Source organism: Pteropus alecto, unplaced genomic scaffold (assembly GCF_000325575.1).
Source record: "Pteropus alecto unplaced genomic scaffold, ASM32557v1 scaffold413, whole genome shotgun sequence".
Lineage (NCBI taxonomy): Eukaryota > Metazoa > Chordata > Mammalia > Chiroptera > Pteropodidae > Pteropus > Pteropus alecto.
This window is the reverse complement of record NW_006434120.1, coordinates 823,596-846,500: the sequence shown is the minus strand read 5'-3', so window position 1 is coordinate 846,500 and position 22,905 is coordinate 823,596. Positions and strand designations below refer to the sequence as shown.

General features: G+C 37.9%; 1 protein-coding gene and 1 non-coding gene across 2 annotated transcripts in view; one reads left to right on the top strand and one right to left on the bottom strand.

Annotated features, from left to right (window-relative positions):
* The window catches only part of FOXO1 (forkhead box O1), an 81,246-nt gene that overhangs the window by 19,405 nt on the left and 38,936 nt on the right, over nucleotides 1-22,905 (top strand). The window lies entirely within an intron of this gene.
* LOC112477501 lies at nucleotides 4,032-4,136 on the bottom strand. The gene has a single exon (XR_003045480.1). It is a non-coding gene; the product is annotated as a U6 spliceosomal RNA (small nuclear RNA).

Genomic DNA, 22,905 nt, shown 5'->3' with positions numbered 1-22,905 from the left:
CTTGACCTCTTTTCCCAACTCCTTTATGAAACTTTCTTGATTTCCTCCCAGATGAATGAGGTCTCTGCCTTTCTTTGGATACCTCACAAAGGTCATGCTTTCTCCTGGTTTTGTCTCTCACTTTCTGTCTCTCCTCAGATTGCAAGCTCTTGAGGGCACAATTCTTTTCTTTCCTGGTCTCTGGAAACACCTGAGTGTGGCTCCTCATGCATAATGGGCATGAAACAGACATTTAGAAAGTAACTCGTGACATTTTTCTTGATGAAGGCGCAAAAACTAATTTATTCTTTCATGTTGTCTTCCTTACATTGCTTTTAATATTTCTCTGTAAATGATGGTGATGGTGAAGTTCTCATCTGGCAGGTTTTTTAGCGCAACCTTTTAAATTACCCGGTCCTTAAATAATCTGGTTCACTGTTACCATTGTACTAACCTAAACCAATCCATGATGTTACAATTTAGAAAGGAAGAGAATCCTCCCCGGTATTCTACTCTGCTCTACTACCGAACTATGCTGGCAGAAAAACAAATTTCAAGAATGAAAAAGAAGAAAAGTGAGCAGACCTATCACTGTTAAGTAATGGCCTTGGTAAAAATGTGTTATTGCAACTCGGAAATGTCCCTAATGTGTGGTGCTGCAAAAATTTTACTCTCATCTACAGTTAATTGACAGGTAAACATAAAAGTTTTCTGAAATTCTGTAGTTTAGGTTATCTGAGCCATAGATTTGATAGTCTCATAAAGTTAATAGTGCCTGAGGAAGTCAATATACTAGAGTAGGTTAAGAGCTTGGGTTTTGCTAGTCACACTGCGTGGGTCGAATTCCGCCTTAGCAGCTTTGTCACTTGAGCGATTGACCTCACTGTGCTGTACTTTTCTCATCTGGAAAATGTAGATAGCAACTCTTATAAGCTGTGAGAATTTAGTAAAATATGAAATGTTGTAGTGCAGTATTTGGCATGTAGGAAATGTTTTATAAATGGTAGCTATAATCATTACTGTAGCATGGAACAAAGTATATAAAAGGCAGAAAATATGAGACTGGCACTTTTAGAGTTGGTTAAAATTTGATAGATAGGAAGACTCAGGTCGAGAGTGAAATCCCAACTTGGACCTGTTGTGAGATTGTATGCTAGGACCAATAGCTACTGCCTACTGCCTCTGCCATTAGAAGTGCTGCTAACTGTCCAGTTGGGACTCTGTCTGATTTTTGAATGTAGACTTCCACTTGTGAGTTAAATTCTTAATCTCTACCTCAGTTTCCTTGTCTATAAATTGGGACAATAATGATTGAAGGTTGCCGTGAGAATTGTATGAGTTAATATATGTAAAGTGCTTAAAGAACAGTGTCTGGCACATAGTCAGTGTTTAAGAAGTGTCATTGTTTATAATTACTATCACTTATTCAGCTCATACTTGGTGTCAGGTACTGTGCTAGGCGTACTGTAGATATTGTTTCGTTCTCACAGCAACTTTTTAAGGTAAGTATTATCAGGAGACCCAGAGTTAGAAGAACTTGCCCAGGAATATTCAGCTTGTTGTGACACTTCTAAGTGGCAGAGGTTTAACTGACCCCACTGCTTTTTCCAAGGATGTTTGCGCGCGTGCGCGCGCACACACACACACACACACACTACATTTTGTTTATTCATCCATCAGTGGAGACTTGAGTTGCTTCCAGTTTTTGGCTACTGTGACTACTGCTGCCATGAACATGGTTGTAGAAATGGTGGTGATATTCTTTGAAATACAAAAGTTTTTAATTTTGATGAAGTCCAATCTACCTATTGTTTCCTTTTGTTGCACGTGCTTTTGTTATCATGTCTAGGAAACCATTTCCTAATCCAAGGTCATGATTTACACTTACGTTTTCTTTTAAGAGTTTACTAGTATTAGTTCTTACATTTAGGTCTTTGATCCTTTTGAGTTAATTTTGACCTCACACATATAGTGTGAGGTCACATTTGTATTTTGTGAAATAGTGGCTCTAACCTTATCTTCCAGTTGTTAGGTCTGCTTTGTTATGCTGCTTTGTTATTCTGTGAAGTTTGAGCCCTTCCCCAGTCCAGCGCCGCCACTCCCACCTCCTGAAGGACCCCAAGCCCGGCCTCTTTCAGCCCCATAGGATTGCGAACTCTGGAGTGAAGATCGGCAATAATTTTTTGTATCCTCTTCACTTTTCTTTATTCATCGTAATGGCTTATTCTTTTTTACTTATTCACCCCCTCAACATAATTTATGTTAGGCAGAAAATTTCCCTGTACTTCAGTAAGCTTCTTTGGGATGAGAAGTTAACACCTGTGTAGTGTTGCCCTTTTCTGTTCTCATTCTGAACCACATTCCAGCAGAGTGGTGCCAGGAGGGAATCCCAATGGTGTTACCTCAAGGCAACTTTCCTCCCATTTCAGAAATTTAAAAGATTTAAAGAAAGAAAATGGCAGTGTTGTTGCTAAAGCTGTAGCTTTCACAGTACTTTAAAGGGGCAGGGGGAGGGAAATAGATAGTTTTTAGCCCTTTTTCTTGTTTACCAGACCACAATCATTAAATGGCAAGCCTTTCCTGGTTTTCCCAGTATTGACAGATAATTTTTGCTCTTTAGCAAGAACAAAAAACAAAAACAGCTTAAGACTGTTTTAAAGGATTCCCCCAGCATGCATGTGTTTAAACTACACGCAGGTTTTCTGTATAATCAGAGATTTTTGGGGTTTCAGTTCCCCTTGCTGTTTAACAGTAGTTGAATTCTTAGAACAAAATGCCTAGCATTTTGGCAGCTCTGGGGTTATTGGTTTAGCTAATTACATTTTAAACCTCCTTTCCTTGGTTTTTGGAGGTAGGAAGGTAGAAGATACCCTTTTAAAAAAAGCAGTGAGCATTATTTAGTATGTTAAAAATACTAAATGTGATGTAACAAAGTTCTTATCACACCATATGTTGATGGGCTTGAGTGCTGAGCATGAGAAAAGCTTAAACTCAGCTACTTGTTCTTTCCGGAGCCTTCTTAACTGCCAGTTCCCATCTGTCTTCTAGGTCCTCTGGTTTCAGAATGATGTACACTAACTCCCCTAGCACTCACCCTGAATCCTATCTGTAGCTTCCTCTTAGAGAACCCAGTGCACTAGAAGGGCTGCTTGGAGCCAAAAGCCTCACAGGGAAACTTGGTCTCCCAGTGGTTTCCTCCCAGGTTTTAGCTAAGGCCCACAACCAAGTTTGTGAAAGGAGGGCCTTTATATATTCACAAGTTGTGAATGAAGTTATAGGCTGTTCAAAACATATTGTTACAACTTCTTGTTGCTACTTAATTGGCTGGGCCTTTTTAACGATTGGGGTCTAATTGTAATTCAATACACGTTTGAATTCAAATATTGAGCTCTTACATATGTGCAAGCTGGCACATAAAGATGAGGCTGTTACACTTGGGGACATAGCGAAACGTAGGTGATTTTATTCACAAGGTACACTTGTGCTGAACATGGTTGACCGGAGGTGGACGCACAAAGAATTATTGCTGTGTGAATTCAGGGGAGAGGTGAGTCTATTTCAGAGAAGGTGCCTGGGGGAAAACTTTGGGAAGAAGGCTAAAACTACAGGGCTTTAGATGTGTGGAGGTAATCACACTCAACACCGTTTTGTAGTCTTTTGGTTTACAAAGTACTCTCACACTTCCCACCTCAGTTAACTTGGATTTCAGTCACCTGCCAGTTCCCATGAACATCTTTTCAGTAGGTGGCCGAAATCCCCATTTCACAGATGAGGAACTGAGCTTCTAATTGAGCAGTGACTAGACACAGCTGAAATTTGAGTCTAAATTCCATTTATCGCTTTTCCAGGATGTAGTAGAATGAACAAAACAGAAGAAAGACAAGCTTAGATGGTACAGTGAGTTCTTTAGGATTATGGGAGGGGCGGGTGAAGAGTGTAGAACAGGGATGAGAAGGCCAGGAGGTTACAAAGTGTGTTAAGACAAGTTGTGGGAGAACCCGTGAAGACTGAAATTCTCATAGGGCTTTGAATTTTTTTTTTTTTTTTTTTTTATATATATGGAATGCTTCACGAATTTTCTTGTCATCCTTGCACAGGGGCCATGCTAATCTTCTCTGTATCGTTCCAATTTTAGTATATGTGCTGCCGAAGCGCACTCTGAATGTGTTTTTTAAAGAAATTGCTTTATTGAGATATAACTGCCATACATAAACGGTGCATATCTAAAGTGTACAATTTGATATGTTTTGACATATGTATGCACTTGTGAGGCATTACCATAATCAAAATAATGAACATATCACCATGAAAAGTTTACTTGTACCCTTCAAAGGGTTTTAAAAAATTATTTTGAAATAGTTTCAAAAAACAAACTTAAAGAATAATATGAAGAAATTCTGTACACTCTTTACCCAGATACACCAGTTTTTAAAATTTATTTATCTATTTATTTATGTGGGTGACACTGGTTAATGATTATATAAATTTCAAGTGAACAATATTATACATTATCTGTGTATTGCATTGTGTGCTCATCAAAGTCTGTATTTGATCCCCTTTCCCTCTTCAGGCTTACCCCTACCCCCCCAGATTCACTAGTTTTTAACAATGCCATATTTGCTTGCATTCTTATGTAAATATGTATGCTTGTGTAAATTTATATGCACACACATTTATACACACATTTTCCTCCAACCCATTCAAGAGTAGCTGATATAAGTGGTGTTGCTTTATTCTTTAATGTTTCAGTGTATATTTTCAAAAAACAAAAGTCATTTCTTATGTATCCATAGTACAGCTATCACATTCAGGAAATTTATTATTCATATAGCATTTTTCATCCCATTTTTTTTTTTTTTTAATTCCGCGTTCCAATCTTGTCAGCTTCTCAACAAATGTCCTGAAGAGCAACTTTCTTTTTCTCCTGGTACAGGATCCAGTGCAGGGTCACATAGTGCTTTTAAGCTTTACCTTTTTTAGTCATCTTTGAACAGTTCAAGTTTTCATCTTTTATGCAATTGACAATTTGGAAGAATACACACAAACTATTTTATAGAATATTAAAGGTTTTTCAGCAGGTGGGTGAATATGATCCGTTTGGGCTTGAGGAAAATGGATGGAGGTCTTAGGGAGAGTTGGGGGCATTGGCCTTGTTGCTCAGATTACAAGAAGGCCTAGATATGGGAAGGAAATACTGACAAAATTGCTTGACTGTGGATGGAACTGGAGAAGAGCAGAGGTGATTGCAGGGTTCTGATGCTCACGATCTAGACAATTAACAAAAGAGGGAGGAGTAAAGAAAAATTGCCAAAAGGAAGTTTTATGTTCCCAAGTCATATGTATACATTTCTTAATTCTTACTGGACATCATAACACCTCTGGTACTAACTGTTTAGAAAGAAGTTGTGAAATTTTAGGAGTTTTGGGCCCTGTGGCCAGATTGAAGTTCGTTGCGCAAAGGGCAGTTGCTAGTGACGTCACCCTTGGGATCAAGTGGGATAGCTGGGGCCTTCAGCGTTAGGTGGAGTGAAGTTTGTACTCTGGCTTTAAGGAATCAAGACTGATGTCAGCTTGGGCAGTCTGGTGTACCTAGTTTTAGGGAAGTTCACCGATCATTGTCTGCAAGTGAAACTAGGCATCTTTCCCCAAGTAGAGAGCACACGGAGAGCTCCACACTGAGGTTGAGTTTTGAAGAGGGAGAGGCACGAGTGGAGTTTACAATGTTGTTAATAGACCAGTTATCATTTTTGTGAGTGTTTAACAGTTCACTAGTGCACGGAGTTACCTCTGGATCTTCTGTCTAGTAGTTTCAAGAAAATTGGGAATCTTAACTGACATGGAATTATTTTTATAACTTTCCTGACACAGAGACCATTGCAAGGTGTGGGACAGGAGATCTCTCACTGATAGTTTTAGAAACAGTGTTAGGTTTTCAGTTTTGTAAAATGTTTATCACTTACATTAAACCATCCTAATGGCTTAGGATCTTACTTGGTTCTTTTGTCAGGAAACTTGGGGAGTTCATATCCTTTTAAAGTTTTTATAATGTTTTAAGTGGTGGAATTAGTTAAAAAAAGTCCCATTACCAGAATGTCTGCTGGCTAGGTTTTTTTTTTTTAAATCCTATCTCAATAAGATATATCATAGAACAGATACTTTCTAAAATAGTCTTAAGTTTTAAAATAAAGAGTAGTAAAGATATAAAAGGTTTTCACCATCTCTGGCCTCTGGTTTGACATGTCATTTAACCTCTATTGTTTCAGTTTCAGCATCTATAAAATAGAGATGATGATCTGTACTGTCCTGTATTGCTTTTGACATGTATACATGCTAAGGCAAACAGTAATAGGAAGGTTATTGTTTCTATAATGTACCTAATATGAGCCTTGCTTTCGTTTAATTTGCATCTAAAATATTTTAAAGGGGCAGTCGCCTTAATGTAGAATTACCACAAGGTCATATAACCACATTCTCCCTCTCTGTGAAAAATTACACTCTTTTTAATTGAGTTTAAGCTAATGGAAATTTAAGTATTATAAACTCTATAGAATTTTCTATTGGGATACATGTGGATTTTTTGCTCTTCAGTGTTCATGGTGGGAAATTATGGACACTTACTGAACAGTATTCAGAATTTGCTGTATTTGTTGGAAAAGTAATCTGTTAATTAACCTTGGGGACAAGTAGTGTAAGTTGTTGATACTGTATTTTATTTAGTGAGGAGATCCCGTAAGAGTTTTTAGACACCCTGTTTAATACTTAATCATTAGTATGTTTGTGCCATGTCAAATTAGTTTTAGGTCATAATGAACAGTTTTATCAACATGCCACTTGTATGGTAGTCATGGTAATGCTTTTATTCCCTTTTTTTGGCTTGAGTCTAGATTAACTTTATTTTACGTTTCAATTCTGTGTGGTAATGCATTGCATTAAAGCTTTAAGCAGCTTTGTCTTTAATAATCCACTTATTATAATAAATAGTACTTTCAGGATTTTACTCAAATTTATCCAATTAAAACTTTACATAGCGCTAGACTTTTTGTTACTTTCCAATAACATTTGAAACTGTTTTATAATTGGTTGGCAAAGAGCTTTAGAATATGCACACAAATCTTTAATGCTGAAACGTATATTTTTTTTAAGTATATAAAAAACTATAATTCTCAATGAGATAGTTATTTTCATTAGTGAAATAATCTTATTAAAAGTTATACACACGTTCTTTCACATGTTTACAAAAAAGATAATAGATTGGGAAAGTAGATAATTCCATATACTTGGAAAATAATTCAGAGTGGAGCCGTAAACTTTAAAAGTATTAAACTCATATACAGTTTTGCCCTGCTATATGTCTAGATAACCACCATTTAATTTATGGTAAGATGGTTACTCTGGCCTATGATTCCCACCCCCATTCTTTAATTGGTGTACCTTTCTTACTACACAATATGTACTAGAATTTTATAAGTGGTAGGATAAGGGTGGACAATACCTGGTAAATGATATTGAGTTTTTGTTCTTTTATGGTACAATTTTTAGATGTGCTAAAGCAAAGCATTTTTGTGGGTTCTGGTAAATTTTTATGAAGCTCCTGTAGTACAGTATTTCTGTATGATCTTAGGAAGTTCATGAGTGACATTTTTGCAGTAATGTAAGTCACTGACAGCTTTGATCACACTACTGACCTGTTTTCTGTGAATGGCACTACCATGCTGTGATAAGAACATAATCTTAAGGTGCATAAAATTTAGAATTGAGACTATCATATCTTTTTTCAGCATCTCCTGCAGAGGGTCACCTAGTCCCTCTTTATCTCCAGAGATAGAGAACTTCTTTGACTGTAGTTTGCAGAACTGACCTCTATTCTGTTTATGGGATGTACTGTCTTTTATCAGTGTCCTTCTTAAAGTATGCCAGTAAAAAGCTCAGCTACTCCTTTAGCTATGATGTGGCTATAATTTCCTGTGATCTGGAAATTATACTTTGGTTAATGCAGCCTAGGACCCTAACAGTTTGATCAGTGTCTATCTGTATCACTCTGATGGTTCATATAAAGCTTGCAGTCAGCAAACATTTTTCTGATTACCTTCAAACATATTTCCCTCAGTTTTTCACATTTTTAAAAAATAACTGTTGAATGTGGAATTTTATCTTGATTTTTTTTTTTTTTTTAACCCAGCATTTGAACTTGTCAATGTAATTTAATTCTATTGTTGATTTTCTTGCTTTTCTCATTTTGCTTTTTGTCATTGGGATGTTTGCTGGTCGGACTTTTGGGTATTCTTGGGATACACAGATATAAATACAGAGGAAAAAAAGGTTTATTAATAACAGCAACAGTAAGAACTAATGCCCCACAGAATCCCCACGGTCACTTAAAAAAGCCTGTGTACATGGCGTAGCCTACCAATGGCTTAATGTCTTATGGTCACATTTTTGATAGTTGGAGGAATGTATTTCAATATAATGGTTGTGTTATTTTTCAGAAGCTGGTTTCTCTTTTATCTGTATTTTATTTTATTTTTTAACTTTTCCTTTGGATGATAAGAGGAAAGATAAATAAATGCAAATTATGTTGTTTTGTTTTGATTTAGCGGTACTCTTGATAAAAGATTATTCTTTCAGCTGAGAATTTAACTGTATAACTGTTAACCATTAGCATACTTAAAGCCATGTAAAATGACTGGCATAGGCTTAAATCTTTGATTTTAATCCTAGAAGCAGATAATGCCCTGGGGAGTCTCCTCCTATCTGGAGAAATTGTTTCTCCATGCTTGCTTATAGCTCTAGTAAATTCTTGGAGAATGGGCAAATTGGAGGAAACTGGAAAATAAGTTTAAAGGATTGAAATTTATCAATAACAAGAGTAACAAAGAGCTAACTTTTTGTTTTTTATCACTTTGTGTGCTTGGCATAGAGCTGCACACTTTTGTGCACTGTCCTTTCACCATCTTAACAATCCTGAAAGAACTACCTGCGAAGCCCTGTTTTACAGTTGTGGTGGAAGTGGCTCAGGAAATAGTGGCATTGACAGAAGGCATGGCTACTTTCGTTTAGATATCTTTGACTTGGGAAAGGCAGGTTTGTCTTTGCCAGAAAAGAAAGAAACTGCCTGGGTGAGCTGGCACTGGGGGAATGATATCCCAGAATGTCGTGTTGAGACTCTGCCAGTTTAATCATGGTTTTGTTTTTTTTTTTTTGAAATACTTCTTCTGTACATCTGGCTCTTTCCACAGTTATGAAATTTGAGATTTTTTATTTTAGAATGAAGGATAAGTCTTTAACAGAATATAAGGAAACTGTCAAACTCATTAATTAGGAGAGATTATACAGATCTGATATAATACTGCATACAAATAATTATGTAATGCCCAAGAATAACAATCCATCAGATATCTTCTGAGCAGCCTCAAACATTTGTAGACAACCGCTAGTCTCACAGAGTGCTTTAAGGTTTTTTTGAGAAGTGGGAATAGCCCCATTTTTATACTGCTTTTTACTGCTGGAATGCCAGTGGAAATAAAAATTGAGACAAGCTTATGAGATAACTACCTTTTTATTGAGTGCTTATTTTGTGCTATATGCTAAGGGCATATCTAGTTCTAATTCTTATTCCATCCATATAAAGTAGATAATGTTCCTGTTCCCTTTCTTCGAAGCAGAAATCAAGACTTAGATATTTTAGGTAGATAACATAGTTAATTAAAAATATCAACCTGGAATCAAATTCATGCCTATCTGTCTTTAAGGCTCTTAGTTTTAACTATTCTGCTCTTCAATTAAATGACATTTACTCTTCACTCTGCCTTCATCACCGAAACGTAATCCTATAATGTGGAACACAGCTCTTAGGAGCTTGGAAGAATGAGAAGTGTTTATTTTATTATGAATTGGCGTTTTTACGTGTGCATTTAAAGTTCTTACATCTTGAACTACTCTGGAAAGAATACTTAAAAATGCAGATGATGTAATTTTCACAGGTGTGTCACATGTTGGTTTCTATTTTGCAAATGAAAAAATGAGTCTGAAGTGGTTATTATTTGTTCAGTGGCCTAAAGTGTGTGTACTGTGGCTCCGTGTCTCCATTGGCTGGGACTGAATTCCCCATCTGGTCCTTGGATACCAGGCCATGTTATCCGGTCTTCCTCTTTTCCGTCAAAAGAATCTGAGCTCTGCAGAGATAAGCCACCTTTCTCTTTTTAGTGGTAAATGTTCTTAATAACCATTTACCTTTTTAATTTCCTTAGTCATTAGAGATAGATTGTTCCCTAAAATATTATTTCTTTTCCTCTCATTTCATTTGGATTCCATGTAGAGATAAATATTTTTGTGCATTTTAAAGGTCTGTTTAGTTATTTATATTTAAAGTGGCTTGGATTCAGGAAGGTGGGTGGGGTCTCTGTATATGTTTGCATGCTAAGGTAGGAGGTCTAGAGCAGAAAGGATTTCACTTGGAAAAAGAACACCTGAAAAACTCAGAATTTGTTAGTGTTTCCTCTGCGACTCTACCAGCACTACCTATGAATTGCATATGGCACTTGAAGTTAGTTGCTACTTTTCTCCCCCTGTTCCCGGCCCCTCCTTCCGTCGAGACTACCTTGTAGTGCCAGTCCATTTTTTTCATTCCTTGGGTCTCCTTTAAGTCTTATCGTAATTGTGCTTCTTTCCCCTTGCATCTACCCCAACTCAGCACAGAAACAAAGCTTCATCTTCCCTCTGTATGTCAGTCTGGTTCTGTCCCTGTCTAGCTTCTAACATGTACCTCCTGTAATAAATAACATTCCTCTTCATAGCCTTTTCTTGCAGCCAAGTGACTCCCCATTATGAAATCCCTTTCTGCCGCTCCTACCTGTGATTTTATTGATAGACTTCTTGTCCTTCCCTGTGTGCATTTTGCCCTTTGCTGAATGAGCCTCTTCATCTGAAATCTTTTCCCCCAACCACTTCATCAGACGTACGTTGTCTCATCCTCCAGACTCATTTCCTCTGCAGAACTTTGTAGAGGTGCCTGTTTTGTTTCTTGTCTTTTTATCAATATTTCCGTCTCTCTTTTTCATACTTCTTCAAACATTAGACCCTCTGTAGAGATCCTTAACTTTATTTTTGGTTGTGTGTGCAGTATTCTTTTCTCAGAATGTTCTACTAAGATATTTGTGTTCCATTTAAGTAAGTAGTACAAATAACTTTAAAACACTTTTGAATTCAGAAAGACCTTTTTTCTTCCTTTCCCACCCAACATACAATTTAATCAGAAAATTCTGTCATTTCTATCTTTAAAAATAGCCCAATTTCCTTCCACTTCTCACCTCTTCTGCTGATACCCCCTGTCCAAGCCATATAATTTCTCACCCTTTTTTTTTTGCTGCATCTCCTACCTGGTTTCCTGCTTGGGCCTTCACTTCCCTTCTGCCTGCTGCCTGTAGGGCCAGAGCAAGTCTCTGCTGGAAACCGTCCCCTGCTGCCTGGCTCCCTCCGTGTAAAAGCTGAGGTTCCTCCAACGGCCTGTGAGACTTCTCTGGCCTGATCTCCTAGTCATTTCTCCGACCTCCTTTCCCTCCTTTTCATATCCCTCTGGTCCCGTTGACCTTCTTGCAGGCCAGGCATCCTCCTGCCTCGAGGCTTTGGCACCATCCTTTGCCCCTCACCGCTTTTCTTCAGGTATCTGAATGGCTGATTTCTTTCATGTCACCTCCCTTACTCAGATGTTACCTTTTCCGCGTGCCCTTCTTTGACAGCTCTGTTGATAATGGTAGCCTCCCCCATCCCTAGTACATCCCTCCTACTCTCCTTTGCTTAATTTTTTTTCATGGCATTTATTGCCACCTGACCCTACTGCATGTGGTCTGCCTGTCAGTCTCCTCTCTAGAGCATGGGCTGCACAAGGACAAACATTTTCTGTCTGTTTTGTTCATTCCTTTGAACCCAGAAGATAGTAGATGCCCAGCAAGTGCTTGTTCCACGAATGTACTTTCCAATACGTTCGAGTTCACCATATGCTTTTTACCTTACTAGGGCGACTGGGAGTGGGCACTGGGAGCATCCCCTTTTCTGGCTCCTAATGCCTTTTGGAGGTATTGAAATATCTCTTCTGAACTATATTTTGATTGGTCTCCTAGCTACTTAAAAATGGTCTTCAAGCTAGGAAGGCCTCTCAGGAGGCCTGTATAATGTAGTGTATGTTAAATAAGTGACCTTATATTATATAAATCCAGCAGGCTCTGGATGAGGGTCTAAGGCTGGACGGGGGGAGAGCAGGCTCTGTGCCCTGTGGATCTGCACTCTACTTTCATCACTTTCTTTCTGCTCTTTTTGGTTCATGTTTGTTCAAATAGTCTAAATGTTTTCTGAACGGCTGAGGTTGGAAGGCTGGCCGCCAGGTGAGAAGGGTATTGCTACACATGTACCTTTTCTCTGGAGGGCCCAGGGCCTTGGCCTTCCACTGACTGTGCAGCACTGAAATTCCTCATTATTCAGCATCATTCTCATATGAGAACTTGTCCCTCTGTTCCTTAGCTTTCCTTTTTGCAAAATAAGGTGGACTGACTATATTTTCAGGTCTTTTATAATTTCAGTGATGTCGAGTCATGTAGGCTACTTTCTGGGTAGCATTTTCAGATGAATTAAATGCAATGCCATCATATCGCAGGATTGTACTTTGAAACAGAGAGTCACATTCCCAGCGGTGCTCTTGCCTTTCTAAAGTAGACCCAGCTCATGGTCAGCACATCTCTTGATGGTTGTATAGATCTAGCCTCAAAAGTTTCAGGCACTGGAGGAGATGGAATAGCCGGGACCAAGCAGGCAGCAGACAATTTGGCTTTTAGAAGCATGGGCAGTGAACTTGCACATAACCACTGGCGCCAAGTTAGTTCCTTGGGACTTTTCCAACATCTGTCTCTGTATTGAATTTTGTTCTTATTCCTGAAATAGAGTGGCCACTGAAAGCAGGAACTAGGACTGCTGGAAAATACCTTTGGAAACCACTATGGTAGAGAAAAGGTAACTGCCACTAGTTGAAATGCTGAGTTGGATGGGAGTTTATTTCTCTGTTTTTTTCTCTTTAGGGGAGGGGCTTGATTTACTTTGTCTGTTAAAGCTCTTCACAGGCACTTAGAAAAATGAGCCATTTAATGGTACTAGACATGAGTGTCCAACTTTAAATCTTGTGGGAGCTGTCCTGTCAGTCCTGGTTCCAGGATCCTGATGGAAGACTATAGAACCGAAGAAGCAGGGCTGCCAGGCAATCAGTCAGATGATTCTGTTGTGGCCTGAGCTCATGTTTGTTCAAGTGACCTTAATGTGCTTCCTCTTTGGGGACCTGTTTTAAATGTAGATGATAACGCCCCACTAAACTCAACCAAGTTAGGAAATTCAAATTCATAGTGCCTGTGACTTGGCCACACTGCCCCCACACACATCAAGGTCTTAAATCAGAGAGACTACCTTATACAGTAACACTTAAATTGCATATGGGAGCCAAGTTGCAGTTGCTGTGGGAACTGTAACTTTGAAGTTCCAGACTTTGATATGATTAAAGTCTGAGACTTAAAGACCCTCTGTGTGTGGTAACTTTTTTTTCTTTAAACACCAAACTGAAAATAAAAATTGATTTAGATTGGGGAAGGGTTGGAGAAACAGATCAAGGGAGGAGGCCTCTTGTAAACCACATGTAACTGTGTCACATCCTTCTGTGCCTAAGGAAGAGAGAGATGACAGGCTACTGACCTTTCATTCTCTTTCTACTTGTAGCTTTTCTTCACACAGACCCTGCCCTCAGCACACATGCCACCTTCCAAAAGAGGATACTTTGACTTTGCTATGTTTCATTGACCTAGTGATAATCTTTATGGAGAAATGAGTTTATGTGTGTTAGTTATTCTTTTTAACCAAGATCTCAAGGTTCAAATACTTAGGATCATCTAACAGATATCTTAAAATTGTGGTAGGTAAAAGTTTAGTTCTTTTCCTGCATATTGTGGATCAAAAAAGTATGGAGAAAGGGAAAATAAAATTTGTGGATCATTTCCTCTTTTTAAAAGTTGACATTAAAATTTGAGATCAATTGATATACCAGCAGTGGAACTGACTTTAAAAAAAAAAAACCAAGAAATTTTGTTCCTAGGACTTTAAAATTTCTGGGCCATAGAAATTGTAGGATCAACTTACCTTTTGAAAGAAATCTTAGGTAGAATTGCACTTGTGTATGTATATGTATTTGTGTGTGTGTATGTGTGTGTGTGTGTAACACACATCATAACACACATCAAGAATCCGTTCTCTTTTTTTCCTTAAGGTTGAAAAGCTGAGGTGTCATCCTGAGACTTAATTTTACAGATTCATGGAGGAGACCCTGTAACTTTTTTCCCCCTCATATATGGTGCGTTCTTTTAATATTTGAATGTCTGTTACATGCTTTGTGCCTGCCATACTCTATCCCATTTGATCTTGATAGAACCTGATGGGAGAGGTGATAAAGCCCAGATTTTTTGTCCATAAGACTTTAGGTCTCCATGGTGCGACAGCTAATAAATGGAAAATAGAGAATTGGAACTTCCAAGTGCAGTGACTTCTCTGACAGGCCTCTCAGAGCCTACTGACCCTGTCCTTGGTGATTCCTGCAGAAGGCAAGGCAAAGCCATGCCCACTAGTTCTTAGGGGTTTTTTTGTTTGTTTGTTTTTTTAACTGTCAATAATGCTGTATCTGTGATGGCAGGAGAAAATGGCTCGGGAGTGTAGAGTTTAAAATTTGTTAATACTGGAAAATGAGAACACCACTACACTGAAATACAGTTTCTTATGTTTGCCTTTATATGTGTTCTTTCCTTATTTCCCCATTTGTGTTTAGGGGGCATGAGAAGAGTCAGGTGAGTAGGGAATGGGCAGATAAGTCAGTGGGAACTCCTAGCAACTTGTATTACCACCCAGCACTATTTCATGGAGATGGGATGGAATGATGGCTTCACTCTCTCAGTGTAATTGGCAGAGCTATGGATTCTTTTGTCTTCAGATGTATTATACACCAAGAACCTTATATATAATTCTAAACTAATTGGTCATACCCTGAAATATATACCATACTTACCTGATACTGGCTACAGTGATGATGTCTTGTTAGAAAAGGTTTTTTTTGTTTTTTTTGTTTTTAATGTACTGAACCCACTTTAGCACAATTTTGGTAACAAACAAGATTACATTCTAAAGTGGTGTCATCAGCGGTCTTCAGAACCTATAAGGTCATGTAGAATATGTTTAAATAGCAGGATAGAACAAACTCACTGTTCCCAGGATATACTGTTTGCTCATTCTAGTAATTTTATCTGCAGACATGATGGATTTTACAGTCTATATGCAGTATAGATGTCAGTGAATAAGCATTCATTTTTGTTGAAGATGTCAATGTTCCCCCCAACTTTTAATTGAGAGCCTGTAATATCTAAGACTTGGGGTACTGAAATATATGTATATGTTTGTGTATAAATAAATGTAGTTTTATAAAATCTGGCAACCTTAACAAATGGTGGTGAAAGATTTTGGCTATCATTAACAGCATTATCATGTGGTTAATAGTTTCCATAAGCAGCACTTTTATCTTGATGAAATGCATGCATTTAATTGGTTATCTTGGCCCACCAGGTATTTGTTGGTCAAAAACTTAATTTTCTTTCTGTTTATATTATTTTTCCTTCTAGGTATTTGTACAGTATTGTTTTTATAGCTCATATTGAAAACATGCCTTTTTAAAGTGCTTTATAATATAGAGCTTTGTTTATAAAAAAAAAAAATTAAAAATGCTAAGGCGGGATGACTTAGTTATTTTTATATTTTCCTGTAAAAACAGCCTCAGTTAAGTGAGCCACAATGAGCCATGATGTATTTCCTCCATCAGGATGGAAAATAAGCCATTTATTATTTCAGGTCTGACTCACAGTGAACCTGCTGACACTGGGATGTTTTAAAATCATAATCATAAGGAACAGGTTAGGGCAGAAACTTGGACGTTGGGCCAAGGATTGCCTGCTTATTAGAATGTTTTACAACTTGGATGCTTTAGGTTTCCTGGCACAGTGTCCTAAACCTCACACACTAAACACTCCTTGTTGTACAATTATTACTTGCTGGTTTTAGATGGTGCCAAATAGACAGATGCCTCATCATAATCACCATTTTTTAATTTCACTGTTACAGACATATATGTTGTTCTCTCCTCTCTCCTTTTCCACTGTGCTTGTCTTCCTCCCCGCTCTGGGCGTCCCTAGTTAATAGCAGCACGTGGGGTTGCAAAGAAAACCAGTGACAGTGAATACAGTTATCAGAATTGTCATATGATAATAGATGTGCTTCTTTATCAGTACATTAAAATAACAGGATTTAGTGGCCAGTCACCGTAATTTTGAGATAATTACTCATCACAAGTAAATAATATTTTGAATTTTTGACAGCAAGTATAATATGAAGGTATCAGATTTCCATTGGTGTCAAAGTCACAGGTACTGCTAATACTGTTACATTGTCAGTTTTCATAATGGAAAGAAATGCTATGTTTCAGTGAAAGGTTAGTAAAAATAAAAATGTATGTTTTTTCTCCCTTGTACCTAAGTTTACTAAATCCTTTGAATTCTATCCATAGGCTCCAGGTTAAGAACCTTTGGCCTTGAGGGATTCTCCCCCTCCCCCACCCCCTATAGAGTATCTTCAGACACCAATTTGAACATATGCAAATCCAGTCTTTTTTGAAGACAGTACTGTTCTACTGTTCTTAGTTTAAAAACCAGAAGGAATGTTTCACTTTGTTTTCCTGGTCAAATGCTGGTTAACTATCTATAGTCCACAATGGACAAATTGGTTTTTATTTTTCTAAGAAGATCACCAACTGTTTTGACATCAAAAGATAGGTTCCTTCAAACCTATATTTTTCGTGTTGTTGCATAAATGGTATTCATGCATAATTCTGTACATACACCAAGCATATAATACTGTGTATACTGATACATAAAACATGCATTATGTATCATTACATCCTTTCAAAAGGAAGTACAAATTAACCTTGGCATGGCAAGTAGAAGGAAAAATAAGAAGTAGGCTCCCAGTTTGGTATTCTGTCCTTCAGATGACTTTATTCCATGTGTTTTATCATCTAAATGTAATTTTATTTCAAGTCTACTAAGCTTCAAAAGTTACAAATGATAAAGATAATTAAGTTGAAATAGTTTTAATAACATAGACCTATGTTCTGGAATAAGAAAGTGACTAAATCGGAGGACATTTACATTGAGTGTTATTGTTTAATGTTGCCCCGATTTGGAAACCTTTAAAAATATAAAAAATTAGTGTATTTTAATATTTATTCCAGCTGAGGGTTTTAAAGCAATCTTTGAAAAATCTTTAGTACATGTACTCCCTTCCCACCTATCTGTAGGATCCATCATCTAAGCTGAAAATTATCTCCTAATAAATTAACTGTGATCGTGACAAATCTTACTGCTTAGAAGGGAGGAGGCATTTCCTGAGGTGATACTGAAAGGATACATTTTTTTCCCCCTTACATAATAACCTACCTTCAGAATCAGTAAAGCACTTGGATGACATTTTAATTTGGAGACATGTTCTTTTCTGAAGATAATTCAAATAAAAGATGGCCTCAAGAATTTAGTAAAATGGAGATAAAAAAAATTAGGTGGTTGCTATTTTGTTTAACGAGGCACTTATATATTCTGAGGGGATACAACGGTGATAGATAATGAGAAGTATGCATTTTTGACTTGAAGTGTAAGACATTCTATCAGCCAGCTTTTGCTGCATAACAACCTCAAAATCTCAGTGGCTTATCCACCAATAAGCATATAGTTTTTGCTCACATGTATGAAGTTGCCTGGGGCAGCTTACTCTTTTTCTCACTTTGAGGCCCAGGCTGGAAGGTAAGTGACATTCTGTAATGATGTCTGATGCTCAAGTTGCTTTTAAGCCTCTATTTGTATCGGGTTCACTAACATCTCATTGGCCAAAATAAGTCACATGGCCAAGCCTGAATTTAAGGAGTAGGGAAATGCACTTCATCTTGCCAGGTGCCATGGAAATAACTACATGGGGAACAATTCGGACCGACAATTCTTTTTACCACAAATGCTAAAAGTGTTAGCAGCTGAAGGAAGCAGTTGGTTATGAGATTATATGCTGTACTACCTTGCTGCCTTTGGCTTTTTTCATTTCCTCTGCCCCAGGAAACACCAGTTCAGCTTTTCATATGACTTTGGACTGATTTGAACACAACACAGGGGGACACAGGTTAGGGGCAAGAGAGTGGAGCTGAGATATAGAAGATCTGGATTTTAAATCTGGTTCAACTTGAGACCTGCTGGCAGACCCCAGGCAGTTTGTGTAATTTGTCTCTGTCTTGGGCCACTTGTTCTATAAAATAAAGATGTTGGGCTAGTCTATCGCTGTCGTTCCTTTTACCACTACAATTGAGATTTCATTCCCTATCTGTATATGCAGGTTTCATTTATTGGCACCTCCAGTCCACCTTTATGTTGCCAGGTATCAGAAAGTTTGTAAAACGGGAAATACCCAAGGGCAAAAGAAATGACTTCAGTAGCCAAAGGAGGTCAAATAGTGGATGAGAATAAAAGCATTGAATGTATAGGGTCTAATTGTATCTAATTGTACTGTACTAAGTAATGTGGAATAATGACTACTGAATGCTGTATTTAGGGTTATAGAATCTTTCAGTAGGCTCTGAATTCCCTGAGAGCGGAGACAGTACCTAACTTTATCTCTTCCCTCTTCTTTCTGGTCACTCATGGGAAATTAGTGAGGGTACAGCTAGAAGTGTCTCCAAGAAGAATGTGGGTTTTCTGTGCTCATATTTAGTAACTGTGGTGGATAGTTGCCTCTGGGGATTTGGAATGTTATGTAGTCCAAGGATTGCAATGTTGATGTGGACATCACATACTCTCTTTGCTATGTCTCCAGCATTTTGTTAGGCACTCAGTGCAGTACAAGAAAATAATGGTCACTGTCCAGTTTTCCAGTTCTTGCAGTTGTAGCTCCATGTGTCTTCTGTCACTGAAGCCTGGACAAGGAACACAGGAGACATGCAGGAGGCAACAGTGATCTCTGGCCGGGAGGGACAGGGGACCCTTACTTGTAAGAAATTTTGAGGGTTTTAGGGAGCCTCTGGGAAGCACGAAATGGCACAGTATATTTTGGGAGCCTGAATACAAAGTCTGAAGGGAGAGGGAGAGTGAGGCAAGGCTTTAGAGGAAGGCAGGTTGGATCTGAGAGCCTTGGCATAATGTTTACCTGAAGGAAAAAAGAAGCCACCAAGAGGTTTTAAGCAGGGTCAGGGTGTGATCAGATGTGCTTTTTAGAAAATGGGGAACAGGAATGGCAGTGAGGAAGTTGGATGGATGAGGACGCAGGGCCCTAAGATGGAAGTATGGCTTAGGAAAGAGAAATAGAGGGACAGTGGCAAGTAGAGTGTAGCATAGACACCCACTTCCACAGCCCTCCTCAATCCCTCTTGGCACCTTGCCTCTCCCCTGCCCTTCCAGAAAATAGAGAACGTGATGTGTGGTCATTTGAAACTCCCTTTTCATAAACGATACTACTTTTGAAATGTTGCTAGTCTTTGAAAGAGAGTTTTTAAGCTAGATAGCTTCAGGTGACAGGATGGGTGTGGTATAGTCTTGGTGTTGAAAGATGATATAACCTCAGTTTGGTAGTCAACTTGGTATGCTTGAAACCACCTTGATCACTAAAGTAATGGATGTTATTTTGATCTTCAGTTTTTATAGTTGCTTCATTTTGCTATCTAACGTTTGGAAAAATTGTCTTTACAGTGTTTTGGTTGGGTAGACCAGGACTTTGAGTAAATTCCACTGCATTATTATGTCAGGATATCTTTCCTGTTGTCCTTGGTTTGTTGATACTTTTATTATCGCACAGCCCAAGTACATCTTCTAGATGATTAGGTTCACAGTTTCTAACTTTAAACACTTGTCAGCTGATATTAGTGGTTTGTGTTGGCAGCACTTTTGGTGTAGTTTGTGGCATTCTTTTACACACTAGTTGCTTGTTTTTGCTGGCCCTGCATCTCCAGTGATTACCTGAGATACTGTTCCTTCACTTTGTGTAGTCGATGATGACACAACACAGCCTCTGCCTTAAGAGGCTAACAGGTGAACTTAAGTATTATGGGCAAGTGAATAGAGAAATGTAAAAGGGTTTCTAGGTGCTAGAAAGGTCACATTGGGTTGAAAGCACCAGGAAAAATATGGCCCGTACTTACGATGAGAGCTGAAGTGTGAGTAGAATTACAACGGGCTGAGGCTGTGTTTTGGGCTGGAAGGGAAGAGATACAGGGTGGTAGGAGCAGTCTGAACAAAGGGATGGTCGTGGGAGGGGGCGGCATGTAGAGGGAATTGAGAAGTGCAGTTGGAGTTGGATTACTGGCAGGAAAAGTGGGGGCCCGTCATTTCTTATTGAGAGTTGGAAGCTATTGAGCAGAGAATTTTTCATGTGTATATTGCTAACAGTAATACCGTTAAAGCTTTAAGCACCAATTGTAACAGCATCTGCAAACAGATTGAACTTATCTTCAAAATATCCTGGAAAGATCTACTTGTTTGTTTCTTGATCACAGAATAAAATGATAGGATCAAGTAATAAATTTTGAGTTATTTTTCTGTGTAGTTATCTATTCTTGTTGACATGTACTACTGACTTTTAGTGTTGACTTTTTTCTACAGTGCATGGTTTTGCTAAAAATAAGGATTTGATGATAAAATATGTAATATGTATATATTATATATATAGATACTTAGAAAATTTGAATTATCAATTTTGTCTACCTAAAGCATGTTAAAAGGAATTATAACTTCATTGAGAATAGTACCTTTTCCTGGGGATTCCTGTTCCTTTACTATTACAGACTCAGAGTGTTCACTTAAGGGTTTTAAAAAATGTTAAATCACGTTTTTGTGAGTAAAATAACATTACTACCCAGTTTTGTTATTTGATTTTTAGTAAATCTAGAGCTATGTACCAGCTTTTAAATTCTGTGAACAGATTTCAGGTTTCTATGGCATTTAACAAATGTGATTATTCATAGTAAAATCTGCATTCCTTGAAGCAGTTTCAGAACCAGGGAAAAGAGTTTGTATCAAACAGAAACCAGTTGGATTTTAGGAAGAAGTTAACATACAGCTGTGTTACTCGCTGTAATGTTAAATACACTTGGTTTCCGTCTGGAAGAAGATAACACCTTAACCTAGTGGGTTGTGCTCTGTTCTATATAAAGATATTTTTAGAGATGACAGTAATATTTACAAATATGTGAGCAAATGGAGAGCTGTGTGATGTAGAGCAAGTATTGCCTGTTAGGACATTTCAAAGAGGAAATATTCCAGCAGAGAAAGAAAGCCTTGTGGCAATTAAGTGTAGTGTTAACCTTTTTAGTCATCTGTAGTATAGATTGTGTATGTGTGCCTTTTCATCAACGCTGGGCATCAATTCTAATATAGGTGTAGAGAACAAAAAGGAAAGATAAACGTGCTAAAAGAACTATAGAACTATACATACAGACTATATACCATGTATTCCAAAGTCTAGGAGAATTTTTAAAAAATCTAGTATCAAGCCAAGTATGAGATAATTGAGAGTTACCTGTGGTGATATGTGCACATTAATTAGCTTGTAAATACATGCATATACATATACAGTATCACTGTACAGATTTTCCAGAAGATGGACTTGTAGGAACAAGTAACATTCAAGTCTTATACATTTAAAGTGTTAAGATAGTGCTTCTTGGGTGGAATGTCATTATTTTTTAATTTTTTAGTGGAAGTTGAAACAATTCAGGCTTATTTTATCTCATTCAACATAAATCAGACATTTACAAAAAACCATCCTGGGTGTAGTCTTCCCTGACTTTACCCCTGTTCGGCACACAGATGTTTAGTTCAGTGTAGTCTTGGTAGTAACTCTAGCATCTACTGTAGCAGCTGTCTCAGCCCAGTGCATACATTATCCCTTGCTTCTCCATTTCCACGGTACACAGCCTTCTGGTTGAATGTGGCACTCTGACTGCCTGAGCTACCCACAGTACGCCAGTCCAATTGTGTTTCTCTTGGAACTCAGTTATGCATTTTCAGATCTGTTTGTGCAGCCTTACTTGTTTTCTCAATTAATAAAAAATCATTAAATATTAAATGCATCCATTAAATCTGAATGAAATAATTGTCTTTAGGAAAACTAAATTGAACACTTTGGAAAGACTTAAATTGTTGATAAATTAGGTGTGGTCGGACCCTGTACAAGATTGGGGGAAAGCATGAAGGATTTGGTGGTTGGATTGCTATGCACTGGATAGCGAGATTCCACTCCTCCACTCTAAAATCACAGTTGTAAATCTTCAGGGACAATGCATTGTGGGTTTATAAGAAAGACCAGAAATTCAGCCAGAGGACCTTGCCTCAAAGAACATTTACATGTAAATTTTTAAGGTAAATGTTTAAGGCTTGCATATCATTTAAAAATATTCTGTCCTTTAACCTCCCCCTTTTTTTGATGACTTGACCAGCTAGCATTTTGGTCTGGTCTAGTCTGGATTGCATTGGATAGCAAACGCTTTTTGACCTAATGGTCATTAAGAACGTCAATTGCCAAAGGCACATCTTAATTTACTTTATTTATGATATAGATTGTTTTTCTTCATTACCTTGTATTGAAATAATAGATTTATCTTAAACGTGTGCTGGGAGAAGTCTACAATGAACATAAAAGGCATGGTGGGCCTAGTAAGAAGTTGAAAGAGATTTGAAGGTTTATCGATAGTGCCTTCAATTAAAAACCGAGGAAATGGCCTAAGAGTGGCATAACTGTTGAGTGACTGAGGAGGCAGTGAGTGGATAAGCTGAGTGAGTG